Source organism: Pezoporus occidentalis, unplaced genomic scaffold, assembly GCF_034315485.1.
Source record: "Pezoporus occidentalis ecotype Australia unplaced genomic scaffold, CSIRO_AGI_Poc_V1 ctg2, whole genome shotgun sequence".
In the NCBI taxonomy this organism is placed as follows: domain Eukaryota; kingdom Metazoa; phylum Chordata; class Aves; order Psittaciformes; family Psittacidae; genus Pezoporus; species Pezoporus occidentalis.
In genome coordinates, this window is record NW_026913855.1 from 14,079,553 (window position 1) to 14,091,556 (window position 12,004).

Sequence of the window (12,004 nt, forward strand, 5' to 3'; positions counted from 1 at the left end):
GAGACAGTTCTCGGACCTTCTCTCTTTTTTCATTTGATTGCTTTTGGGTGTCTTCTAGGATACACAAGCACATAGGGGACACACATACTAAAATACAGCATACTTCCATCCTAAGGGCAAAGTTCCACACACATCCACCCCTGTTTATTTGGGGTTTGGGGTTTTTTTTTTACTAAATGAGAAGCTGGTTTTCTGGCTCAGACTTTGAGTGTGAAATACTGAGGATAAAGACTCAAGCCCATGGTCAATTAGAGGGATGATCTAGAATACTCATACAGGGGTGGTTTCTAAAATGATTGGAGCCCATCAGGGAAAAGAATGCACTGTCAGACTATGAGAGTCAATGTAAAAACACAGATGTGCAACCCAATAGATTAGAAATTGCATCTTAAGGGGGAGATGCAGCAGAAGACATTTCAAGACTCGAAATAAGTAAGTAAGAATGAAAAAAAAATGAAAGACTAGAAAAAAAGTCGTTTGAGGAGTACCTGGAAAAATTGTGACTCCCTAAATTAAACCTCTAATTATTTAATTAGAGGTTTAATTTAATTAATTAATTAATTAGAGTGTCTAAATTAAACCTCTTTGTAGGGAGAAATATTTTCATCCATTAGAAGACAGAGGTGATAAAGCTGGCAAGGAAGGTAGAAAAGGAGCAACAGGACAGAGCCTGTATGAGCATGAAGAAGTAGAGAGCAGATTGTCAGGGGAGCTCCTACAAGTCTTTTTCAAGCCCGCATAGAAAAGGAGCAGAAAAGGACTGGAGCTAGTGAATGTTTGTCTTTTCTCAAGGTTAAAGGAAAAGCATTTTGTGAAGTTCCAGATAAACCTCTGTCCCAGCATTCTGCAGCCAGGATTTAAAATATTACTCAGTCCTGTACAGGAGTTTGTAAATTCTGTGTCTACACAAGATGCAGCTATTATTTTTGTAACAAATCTCAAATCCCAGATTTAAGGGCATAGTAATGCACACAGATTAGACAAGTAGCAGACTGCCTACCTGGTTGTCTGTCTAGCTGTGTCATACACAGATCTGATCTTCTTCTTTCTTTCTCCCTTTGGCCTATCCACAAGGTGAGAAAATTGCAGGGCATCCCCTTCACTACCTTTTCTCAGGACCACCCCAGGCGCTTAGCACAGGGATGCCTGAGGCTATAGATGAGTAAATCTTGCAAGACAATCTGTAGTTCCTACCAACCACCAGAGCAGGGCTCTGTGGAGAACATAAAGTAGAAAAAAAAAAAAAACAAAACAAACCAACCAAAGCAGCTTGATAGGAACTACACAGGAAATCTTTGACCAGTTTGGCTCCATGCTTGTAACAACAGCTTGTAAAAATTCTGCTTTACTAGCCATAAAGACTAATTCCAAGGTCATCAGATCATAACCCTTTATCAAATGATAAATATTTGCCTTCATAGCCTCAGCAGAGCTTGTGTAACTGGGGCAGGAAGTTAACTTCCACCAAAAGACTTGTGTTTGTTTTTTTGTTTGTTTGATTGTTTGCAATAAGTGGCTAAAACTGGTACCAGAGTCTGTACTGAGACACTTAACTATGTGGCTCAGTTTTCCAGTGTAATGTACTTTATTGCTGTCACAGGCAGCATCTGCTGCCTCTGAAAATCAGACTGTGCTTACAAGTCAATTATCTAATGCAAGAGCTTCAGTCTAGATTATAATATTTTCAAAGCTTTGGTTTTCTTTTTGTTATAGTATTCAGAATAATTCACGTAATTTAAAATGCAACATTTAGAGAGTATTAGTGTGTTTACAACTTCAATCCTTTGCCAAATATTTCTTTTCTATTGATTTTAATTTTTCTTATAATTTCTTAATTGTTTGAGTTCAGTGAACACATTAAACCTCTAAGGCATTATGCAAACTTGTTCTTACCAACCCTGGCATTTCATAAATTTTCAGTGGTGTTGCCCTTATTTTAAATATTACAAAGAATTTGAGATTATTTTACTTACATTCTGGTTTTCCAGAGGCATTGTTGGATGCACTCAGGTGACTCTTTCAAGCTATTCCCTATAGCTGTGCAGGCATCCTTTCTCTAAAGAGAAACTGAACAGCACACAGTCCCAAGAGCTCAGAAGCTGGGCTTTTAATTAGGCCACAAATCATTTCCCAACTCATAGTTAAAGCTGGCAATGTTACAGACGATTCAGAAGAGATCAGACCAAGGTATAATTGAAAGAACAGGCTGTTGAGTTGAGATATATTTGCATTTAGACTGCTCTGCATAGTGCTGGGGTCCTCAGCATGTTTAAAATAAATAAATAAATAACCAAAAGAACAGCGTGTTTCAGACCCAGCAGGAGTGAAAGTGTTTTTCTCTGTCTTTTATGTGAAAAGTTTGCACAGCAGCCAGGAAAAAAAAAGTCCTCAGGAAAAAGAATCAAGCAAACAAATGGCTGCTAAAGCAGACATTTACCTAAGACTCCCACAACAGGAAAGAAGTCCATGGAGAGTTTCTTGTATGCATTTGCAGTTAAAGCATGTGGACAGCTTTAAGTAAATGTGAAAAGTTGAAATCCTCTACCATCACTATATATCCCCTGGCTTAACAAGAAAATCCCTAAAGTATGTTTGTTGACAGGCTAGTAACAATTGCAGAGTTTATATTGTAATTTATCACTACCCTCCTTCCTTTCTTTTCTTTTCATTCCTCCTTTTCCCCTTGATGGTCTCAGAAGCTTTGCCCATATGTACTTTATTTGCTCACTGATTCAGCTCAACTCTGGTTTAATCCAGAACAACAAGAGTAAAAGAAGCCTGGGTTTCTTTTTTATGATGATGACTCTCTTTTGCAGGTACTGTTTGTTTGGAGATTAGGGAGGCATGGGGAAAAGGGGCATTTGAAGCATGTCTCCTAGGATGCCTTATTAAAGGATGGCAGTTTCTTATCACTTCTCATCACACATCTGTGGCCTCTTGATTCCTGTTGTTTCTCAATATGCATTCTTTAAGCATTTCCATGTTGACAGTGATATAATTTGTGGCATGCTCTCCCCCCTTTCCCTTTCTTTTTTCATCTTATCTGATTTGTTGCTCCATTTTTTTGTTTTGTTTTGGGTTTTTTCTCTGAACTTGCAGGGAGCTATTTTTAAGTTTCATAAAGTTTTAACATGGAAGAGAAATGAAAAATGAGATCTGGGTGGAAGAATAAGCAGCAGCTTTTGGAATGCTGGCAGGCGAGATCAGTATGGACTCTGGCTGCTTTTCAAGGAGGATGGCCTGGTCTTAAACAGCTGGTTTTAATACCAAAATGTGGTGCATGTAGTAGAGTAGTTCTGAACAGTTCCGAAAAACAGAGGTGATGAGGTTGCATTAACTAATGTATGAAGTGTATAAACCAAAGGCTCAGAGGGCAGGCAGCAGCAAGCAGCTCTTGCACAGCAGGGTTCAGAGCTAGCTGGATGTTAAAGCTCCTTGAATGAAGGGCTGCAAACTATGTCAGAGAACTGAAGCACTGGGAGGGCTAACAGGCTCCCACTTGACACAAACCACAAAATTTCCTCTGTACATGGCTAAACCAGATCTCCATGCTGGAGCAGCATTCTCATTTGACTGGAAAGACCTGAAGAGGTGGAAGACATGGCTAATCCATGTTGCTTCCGCTGGATTAGAGCATCCTTAAAATGCTCCTTTGTCTCCTTTGCCTTCACTAAAAATCAACATTTTGACTTTCACATGAGCACAAGGCTGAGAGATGAGCATTGCAGGTTACTGCTTCACGCTCAAGTACAGATTTAATGCCCAGTATCAAGTGCCTAGGCTAGTCACGGCAGTTTTGAGTTAGGGCAAGGAAGCTACAGAAGGCAACCAGTACTACAAAACCTCTCAGAGCAAGGTAGGAGGGCAGGCCCAGGAGCTTTCCTTACTCTTGTAGCTGTTCACCTTTGGAGCTGGGTTCACATGCAGCCCCTCAACTTCCTCAGCAGCACCACAGGGATCCTTTGGAGGACTCTGCAACATCTGTGGGAGGTCATTTGACCTCAACTTTTCCTTTTTTCAGTAGCTGACCATGGGTTGAGGAATGAGAAAACTCTCACCTTGCCTACTTTTCCAGCCTGTGTTCTCCCTCCCGTTAGATAGGTCTTACCATGATAGTATGAACACTGGGATTAAAAATATAAGAGAATGAGGATCACTAGGAATATAACAGCTCACTGACAAATCTGTGACTGTTAGCAAATTAGTGACTATAAGAAAAAAAACTCCTCTCCCCCTAAAATTACCTGATGTTCCTGCCAACCAACTCATTCACTGGATATAAATTAAATAGCAATCTGTAATAGAGCCAGTAAAGCTGCTAAAGAAAGCACCCAGAGAACATTTCAGACAAAATAAGAAAGAGTTTTCAATGGCCAAGACATTACAACACCATCTGAAATTCCCTAACGTGTCTGCCCTTAGAAGGTCAGCGTGGAGAATTATCTGCACAATAGAAAAAAACAGGCATACAGAGAAAGGGAGTGACTTGGTGCCTTTGTATTGTGTACCCACAGCATGCCCATTTTCTTGGTTTTGCTGCTGTTTTCCTTTCTTTTCGGCATCTGCTACTCAAGTTTTCTCCTAACCACTGGGGCAGAAATAGAGCAGTTGTCCCCTTAGTGGTCCAGACTTGCTTCTTTCATTGTAGTATGGAGTCTTGACTTTTCTTCTTGACTTTTAGCCAGATGTATTCCCCCCTCCCTAAAGTTTACTCACTAAATTCTCTCTTTTTAACATCCCAGTGTGACTTAGCTATCACTGTGATACAACTGTTACAAACAGAGAGGATCCTGATAACCTGTGGGCCAGCCTGTGTGTGTTGATGCCCAGGCTAGTTTTGCAAATGCCTTTTAAGGGTGAAAAGGCAAGCTTTAAGATCAGGCTGATGATTATTCTTACCTGGGCCTTTGGTCTTGCCTTGGCATATTTGCTCAGGTCACTTGAAGAGCCCTGCTGTTAGAGCCTGGGTTTGCACTGTGGAAACAGATCAGGGACTGTAGCTGGATGAAACAAGAATGGTATCGGAAGGCGGAAGAGGATATTGTATCTTGTACACTGAGAATCCCAAGAGTGACAACTCAAATGTAGTTACTGGTAGTCAGGCTAAAACACAACATGCTTTGTTTTCTTTCCTTTTTTTGTAAGAATTTTCCATTTGAAAAAGGCAATACCTCAGAGTCAAGCGATTAGGTCCTTGCTTCTGATTTTCTTGACCATAAAAAACAGATCAAATTGTTAGACCTTTGTTGCTCACTGCCACTATTATTCTAGACAGCTTCCTAAATCTGAGATTTCACAGAATTATACAAAGTTACCCTGGAAAGAAGCCTCTGGAGATCTTCTAGGGTCCCTCTGAAATGAGGTATTCTTCCACACATTTCACACCAAGTCTCTGGGTCTGTTTTCAGTACTCCTCAATGTTTGTTATTTAAGCCTAACCACACAGCATCTTGGTTGCTCCTTGCAGGCCATATTTCCCAGGCTTTAGTCATTCCTCTTGCTCAGTTCTGAGGCCAGTCCTCCTCACCTACCTCCTGCCTGAAGTGCAGACTCTAGTACCCAACCACGTGTCCAAGCTGAGGCCTCATCAGCACTTGGTGGGGGTTAGATTTAAGATTAATGTGACTGTTGTGAGAAGCTAAATCCAAGGGATCCCTGGTGAGACTATTACTGACCCTTCCCCCTTGGTACTGATGCTTTGGAGACAAGTCCTCCAGGCTTATTAACCATGTAGAGACTTAGGCCTCAGGATGCTCATCTAGAGGCATATGGCCAACCACTAGTAGTCAATGACAACTGACCTAATAAGCATCTAGGTGTTTTGGGGGGTTTTATGCTTAATGAAGTCTTTTTTTTTGCTCACATCTGCCTGGGTTTGATGACACAGGTGTCCTCCAAGCAGATCTCGCACCTCAGCCTTGCCAAGACTTGCAGAACAAGCACTTCCCTGCTCATTTTACTTGTCAAGGGGCTGTTTTCATGTGTCTTCTCAGTGTACTTTTTTCTACATTTTTCATATTTTTCCTCCTATTTTCCAAGCCTTTTATTGTTAAGACATGTGAGTATTGACAGATTTGTCTCTCCCAAAAGTATCTTTTAGACAAAAGAGAGCATACAGCAGTGTAAAGGGTACTTAAATATGCTGCCCCGACACAGGTTCAAATTCTGCACCTTCATGATGTTGGTTTCCCTATGTGCCAGCCACCTGCTTTAACCACCAGGTTGTTTGGTTCCTCCCAAGCAACAGCCTCTTCGGTCAGGTCATGCAAGGATTGGCTTCTCTATGAATGTTTAAGAAATCCAGGAGAAAGGCTGCTGCTGCCAAGTCTCGTTAAAAAGAGGTGTTTACATCCTTCAGGGAGCAAAGCTGAAGCCACATAGTTTTCAATGATTAAATGGCCTCGTTATCTTGCTGGCTTCAGGAGAGTCTGTTCTTAGACATTCCATTTTGAACAGTGTTTTAGGGTAGAACTGACTTTTTAGGGATCAAAATCAAGAAGAGTACCAGGAGGCTGGACCAACAGTGAGTCCCAAATTGACTGGATCAGGCTGGCTTTGGGGCATGGCAGAGCTTGCTGCAGCATCCCAATCAGGAGGCATCCTGGTGATAGCCATCACCCACATCCTACATTGCTCAATATCAAACCAGCAGGTACTAGGCTACCTGCATGAGCCAAACAGCAGCTGTCTGTCATATTGTGTTTTGCAGCACCACAGCCATAGTGATGTGAGTGTGGGGTGGTCTTGCTTGCCACTCATATAAAGCCTGAAAGTGGCTTTTGTCTAGGCACTAAGGGAAGCAAATTTCATAAGTTAGAGAAACACTCAACTGCAGTATCCTTTCAGGTTCAGGCTGGGGTTCTGAGCTGCTTCCATTCACTTCTAAAATGCCTTGAAGAAAAACAGTACTTTGTTAACTACTTCAGTATTGGCTGCACTTTTTTTTTTTTTTTGAAGCATCAAAAAAAAATTTTAATCATAATTGGATAATTTTGCCTTTTTAAAAAAATTATTTGCGTTTATTTCATACACTTCATTTTGTCAGTGTTGAGCCTTTGCAGTTTGAAGTTTCCAGTTTTCTTGTCGAGCACAAACTTGGAAAGCTAATCTTTGACCTGAACCTTTTTCTTTCCACCAGTTTAACTTTGCTTGTCGCTATTATTTACAACGTTTGTTTTCCTTTATACTAATGTCTAACTTTGACCAGGGGCATTTTATTTCCATGAGCTCCTACTTCGCTGGTCGCAGCAGCCTGGCACTAAACTGAAGTGTTGGTGCCCTCTAGTGAGCAACGTTCAATGTCAAGAAGAAAGTGCGTGTTGCCGCACTTGTGACCATCTTCTCGAGCTTCCACTCCGGTTTCACATTTTTATCGAGCTTGAAATAGTAAGAAACAGAAGCCTGCACCTCTGCAACCCGACGGACCCCTGTTAGTGAAGCAGAGCTAACAAATCACAGGGTATCATTTAGGAAACATAGGAGCATTTTCTAAGCTCCCTTTACTTACAAACAAGTTGCTCTTTTGTCATGCCTACATTACTTTTTTTTGTGCTGTTGTTTGGGATTTCTAGTGTCACCTTGTGTTGTGCACTCACCTATTGTCCCCCAGATATTCTTGCCCTGCCTCCCCTTGCTGTGTGTGCTTACTTAGATATCATACCAAGTACTTTGAGGTCTGGACATGTTTTTCAATATATGCCCATAAAACTATGATTTGACCCTTGATGGCTACCCACCATGAAGGAAGGAGCACCATGATAACTGGTATTTATAACTGGATATGCTGGTTAGTGATGAATGGTCAACTAAGTCTGAGTCTTATGTTTTTCCATTTACTTGTTAGGACAACGCCTTTATGACCAGTACATCACAACCTCAAGCCTCCAAGAGAAACCTAGCTGCTAAGAACCCTAACTGGATTTCTGCTCCATTTTACTGAAGGGCTGGGCTGATCTCTGCAAATTCTTCCTGGAGAATTTAAGGTGTTTATAATTGCATTAATTCAAATTAATGACATGCACAGCATGCATTTAGCTGGGAAAATGGTGACTGTTTTTTCTCTATTTGATGTTATTGTGGCCAGGGTCTAGCAGGACTCTGAGGAATTCAGCCCTCCTTCTGTGTCATGCAGGGGAAAGCCTAAAACATGCCAAGGGCTTTACTGCTCTGCCGAACAGGAGCAAGGACATACTAACAGCAATAGGTTAGAGAAGCAGCTTGCTGCAGCCTTGGCTAAAGAATGGTGCTGTGGAGGCCATGCATGGCACAGTGAAGTTCCCCAGAGGACTGCTGGCCCATGGGAATGAGACATGCACAGGGGACAGAAGCTGTCAAATTAGCAGAGAAGCTACTGGATAAGGCTAATGTGAGCTATCTTCTGTATCATCTGGACAAGAGTTATGTTTCTAGGTCACTTTGAGAATGGCAAAGTCAGTGGCATAGCTCATGTGGGCTGTGCAAAAAACCGATGCGGAAATTAGAGGGGCCACATAGTCCATGGCACAACTGCCTCCTAGTGACAGGCTGTAACACACGCAGAAAGTGGCACAAAGAGGCAGAGATTTGCTCCTGTGTTTCATTCATTTTCAATAAGCACTTTCTAGTGCCTATACGCTTTAGTCTCAATTTAACGCAAATAATGTAACTTGTTCTTAAACACCCTGAAAAGATTCCTGGGATGACAAGAGAAACATAATAAGAATCTTCATTCTCAGTAAGCGTATGACCTGTTTGTCAAGAAAATTGAGCTAATACACAATTCCAGCTATTCCAGACAATGATAGTCTCTCTGTACTGTAATTACTGCAATGGCAGGTGGATGTTTTTTCTATAGTATTCAGTGCTAAGCTTGGTGATGGTCACATTTCCTTACTCACAGGGACTGTTTAGGTTTGACAGGGATTTTAAACTACAGCAAACCTAAATCAACCAGAGTGCTTATTCAGTGACTGTTCAAGTGACACCCATGAAAAACAACTGACAGAGTAAATGTACACAATGCACTTAAGTAGCATGTTTTCTAGGATGCATTCAGGTTAACTGTGTGGGTAGGTTCAAACACACCTTCTCTGAATATGACTCTCCTGAGCAAATCCAGTCATGATCCTCCTTGTCAAAACACAGGAGAAAGCAAGCAAAGTCTGCAAGTGGAGGAGGAGAAATTCGGCAGAGGCTGGGAAAATTCCAAACCCAACACTGGGATCAGCACAAAATCTCTAAGTTCAAAAACTATAAAATCACTTTTCATACAGGAGTTGTGATGTTTTTCAAAAGACGACACTTGAAGGCTACCTATCTACCTGCCTATGTTCTTTTCCTGTGAAAAGCTAGGACTTCGGGCTTGTTTTAATTTGAGGAAAACTGCAGTATATTTAGATGAGTCAGTTGCATTCAGTTATAGGCACGCCTGTTTATGAGAAGGAAAGAAAGCATTTTAGATATCTGAGAAAAGCAAGACTATAAATAGCAATACAATTCTGCTACAGATGGGCAGAAACTCCAGCCCTTCATCTGAATATTTCATGCTTTGGGGCACTTGAAATCTGAGTCTGACGTTTGCATCATTAAAATGTTTAGAGTCCACCTACACAAGATTGTAAAACACGCAGATTATAGCAGACGTTACTTCAGTCACATCTTCTCTCTCCCTGTTCCCCTACTCTCCCTCTTTCTTCCCCCTTCTGGTGTTAAATCCTAAAGATTTCCACAGAAACTTCTTTTTATAGACTCTTTTTATTAGAGCACTATCCCTACTAAACACTTCTATGAAATTCTCTATTAGACTGTAACCACCTACAGACCCTGTGGTATCCTGTTACATTTTTGAAGTTGATTTCATGCAAGTTTCTCACTGAGCACATTCTAAATGTCAAATTATAACTTTAGGCTTGTGATAGTATTTATAGCAATTTCATCCCTTTCCTTCCAGCTTTTGGAGGAAACTTTTTCTTTCTTTTTGCACACACAACCTCCACAAGCTGTCTGATGTTTTCCGTCATAGTTCACAGAGAAATTTATCTTTTGAGAGATGCAGACCATTAAGAAAAAAAAAAAAATCATCAATACAAGGAGATTTTTGGTAAGTCATTATTATGTAAAGGAAGCTGAAATACTATGTAAGGGAAAGAGTGTTATGGAAAGGAAGAAGAGCAAAGTGTTCCAAAAACTTAACTGCCCAAAAGTCTGACAGATGATTATATCCTTGAGAGCTTGTCTGTTTTTCTAACAGTATCAGTTAGGTTGATTAAGAGTATCATCTCTGCCTGGAAACCTTCCTGCACTTGTTTCTCCAGGCTGGTGAGACACAGTGATGCTGCCACTGATACCATCAATAGTGTTATGGTCGGAGGGTGTTACAGCTCTGTGGCAGTGAGGTCAACCTAAGCAGACAAGCATATACACCCCTATATTTTTAAACACCAAGGTGGACTGATACCTACCTCTATTCTTCCATATCCATACAGTTCTGTCAAGTTTATGTGACCATAGTAACTTAGGGAGATGCTTTTACAATCTGGAAGCAGTGTCTAAGGCTCTTTCATCAGGGATCCTACAGGTGTTCTATCCACTTGTGCAGGGCTGTTCCACTTCATGAAAAGCATCAGAAGCAGGACTTTTGGACAACTGAGCTGTTCCTGTGATACAGCCTTTGTGTCTCTGTGGGACTAAGTAAAAGCACTTTGTTGCAATTACCTACTTTATTCGTTACTAAATTCTGGCCCTGGTTTTGCTTGTTTGGTATTTATCATGTACATACTTCATATGCAGAGTATATGCTGGATTTACAGATCATATGTATAGAACAGGCAGAGTGAAAGACCCTCAGTTCTGTGTTTCTAAAAGTCTCAGGTTAGAAAATCCCCCAGAATGTGAACCACTGGAGATTCAACAGGCTGCCTGTGGTCTTGAATGTATTATTCCCTGGTGTATTAACAGGAACATTAATTTAAGGTTCAATGCTGTTGATGTGACCACAGAAGCATTCTTATTACAACATGCAAAACACTGAGTTTATGAGTTTATACTGCCCTCTTCTGTAGTACACTGAAAATGAAAACAGAATTAAGGCCAGGAGCTGTTCTAAGAAATGAAATCCTATTTAGTACTAAGGATCCCTCTATGTAAAATTATCCTTTCAGGTCAGCTTTTCCTTCTGGTTGTTGTTTGTAAAAATATTGTCTCTAATCAGAACACAATGTTTCATGTTCGCTTTTTCCTTCTAAGTTGCCCTTTGATAATAGTTCTTCTGCAGAGTAGGTGTCATTGCTCAAAATATCACTGTTACGTAAAGCCTGATTGATATGAGCTAAGGTGGGCAGAAAAAAAGTTATCAAAATCTGACTGTTTGAAAGAGAAGAATGTATTTTTGCTTGAAGAAGTGGGAGGGCATAATTACCTGTACTGAGGATAGGAAAGATTTGAGCTCACATTGCCAACATGAAGGTCTGCAGAGCAGACTTCCTTCTTTGTGTGCTGTCTTGCACCCAGAGGTATCCACCATACAGCCTGAGGGGTTTGTGAAATGCTGCTACAGAGTAATAAAATGGCCACACAACACCACGCTGGTTATCCAAAGACCATTAGCAGTCAGGGTAATTACACCACACATTCAAAGGTCTCTGGGTATGCTAATGTTGAAGGAGGCTGCAGCATCTAAGAGGGGAGCAGCCAGTTGTTGGCTTAATGTGTGCTGTGTGCCCACTGCAGTCCCTGCAATGCCATGAGGCCCTGAGTTGGCCTGCCCAAGGATTTGCCGCACTGACTCTCATATGGGAGAGGCAAATGGGGTGAGGAGGTGAGCAGCTCTGAAGTTGCTGAAGAGCAGGGTGAAAACAGAAAAAGCTACAATGAAGTCTCAACACTAGAATTTATTTCGTGTTCAAGGCAAGCTTCTTGTCAAGGCACCAGAGAGAAGCTGGGAAGCTGTGTTTTAAACACAGACAGGTGCACATTTCCAGCTTCTCTCTTTCAGGAGTTTTTGTTTGGGTCTACTGCTAAGTTTGAA